We start from the raw sequence: 2,146 nt of genomic DNA on the forward strand, positions 1-2,146 counted from the left end.
TTTTTGCCTGAGGCATGTTGAAGGCCCTCTCTTGAAGTCAGCAGGTGCTGGGAAAATAACACCCTGACTAGAGTCACATTCTGGACAATTACAGGGCAGCATGGACTCCAAAAGTAATGTTCTGTGAAACTCTTGTCCAGTCATGGCCCAAAACTCCAAGGCCGAAAAAAGACATCATCATGGTATTTCTCAGGGGCAGGATAAATGGATATCAGGGAGAGGCAGGAGCCAGTTACTTTGAATGCCCTCCCACCCTGTATCCACTCATAGGCTGCTTCATGCTCATGAAAAAAACAGCACTAGGCCGGGCATGGTGGCTCACGCCTGTAATCCCAGCACTTTGGGAGGCCAAGGTGAGTGGATCACTTGAGGTCAGGTGTTCGAGACCAGCCTGGCCAACAGGCAAAACCCTATCTCTACTAAAAATACAAAAATTAGCAGAGCATGTTGCCGGTTGCCTGTAATCCTAGCTAATTGGGAGGCTAAGGAAGGAGAATTGCTTTAACCTGGGAGGCAGAAGTTCCAGTGAGCTGAGATAGCCCCACTGCACTCCAGCCTGGGCAACAGAGCCAAGCCCCTGTCTCAAAAAATTAGAAAAACAGCACGAACATATCTTTTTGGAACTAGGAATGCAAACTTCCAAACTTTGGGTGAGAGGGCTGTGAAAACAAATAATGAACAATATATATCAACTGTTTTTGGTGGCTACTGCCCTGAATTGCCCATTTAGATAACATAATAAGAACAAAATGAGGCTAATCAGTGAGAGGTTAATGGAATTAGGTCTCACATGTGGCCTCATGCCATCTCACCCAATGAATATGAAATTGTATGTTAGAAAGACCTTGAGAAACACATACAGAAATTAGGAAGTCAATTAGATATCAACTGGACTCTTTTTAGGAATATTATCTGGTCTAGTACTATTTTTGAACTGGGAACTTCCATTTTTACTCCTGGAGACTTTTCTTTCACATCATCAATTTTATTAGTGATGGCTGAGGTCTCTCAAATCTGTAAATAAGGTTTAGTGAGAATTGATGAGCCCTGGTTAAATAAGAATTCTAATGGCTTATGGGTTGCTGCTATGTGGTAGAAGTCAAACTCAATTTTTTTTTTTTTTTTTTTTTTTTTTTAAAAAAAACCTCTTTTTTTTTTTTTTTTTTTTTTGAGACGGAGTCTTGCTCTGTCGCCAGGCTGGAGTGCAATGGCATGATCTCAACTCACTGCAACCTCCACCTCCCGGTTCAAGCGATTTTCCTGTTTCAGCCTCCCAAGTAGCTGGGATTACAGGCATGTGCCACCATGCCAGACTAATTTTTGTATTTTTTTTTTTTTAATTTTTAATGACCAAAACAAAGCATCTAAGATCGCAGCTTCTGGAAGAACCACTTGTTCTTGCCTGTCTTATATCGCTCTTCAGACTTGACCTTGGCCTCGTCGAGCCTTGCGTTTAAGAGCAGGATCTCTGAGGACATCCTTATTGATGACAGTTTTGTCAAGGGGATTCCACAGAGTACCTTGTGGGCATCAGGTGACTGTAGTTACAAACTTTCACAAAAGACTTGATACTTGACCTCTTGGCAACCTTCTTCTTGCCCATGGCAGCTGTCACTTTGTGAGGACAGTGGTCAATTCCAGCCACCATAGCATGGCTGTAGGGGCGATCTGAAGTGCCATCATGAGTGTTCTTCACAATAACGGCTTTGCATCCACAGTAGCATCCAGCCAGGACAAGCACCACCTTCCTGGGTTTCATGAACTTGCCCATTTCGACAGCAAACACTGGGGCCTACAGCACAAAAGAAAGAAGGATACTTCTGCTTAATTTTTGTATTTTTTGTAGAGACGGGGTTTCGCCATGTTGGCTAGGGTGGTGTTCAACTCCTGACCTCAAGTGATCCACCTGACTCAGCCTCCCAAAGTGCTGGGATTACAGGTGTGAGCCACCACGCCTGGCCAAATCCAATTATCTTTTAATTCAACAATTCTCTGTCTACCAGGAGACTCTCTAGAACCTCTTCTATGTGTCTTTTTTCATTCGAAACATTTGCTTTGAAATCAGGCCTACTTTAGAAAGACAAAAAAAAAAAAATCAAAATACAAAACCTTGATTTGTGAAAATGAAAGCAAAAGAGAAGGGATG

At 42.7% G+C, this 2,146-nt stretch overlaps 1 pseudogene; it reads right to left on the reverse strand.

Annotated features, from left to right (window-relative positions):
- Positions 1-1,340: 1,340 nt before the first annotated feature.
- Positions 1,341-1,839, reverse strand: LOC108284086 (annotated as a pseudogene).
- Positions 1,840-2,146: the final 307 nt, after the last annotated feature.

The sequence above is a fragment of the Cebus imitator genome, unplaced genomic scaffold (genome assembly GCF_001604975.1).
Source record: "Cebus imitator isolate Cc_AM_T3 unplaced genomic scaffold, Cebus_imitator-1.0 Scaffold269, whole genome shotgun sequence".
Classification (NCBI taxonomy): domain Eukaryota; kingdom Metazoa; phylum Chordata; class Mammalia; order Primates; family Cebidae; genus Cebus; species Cebus imitator.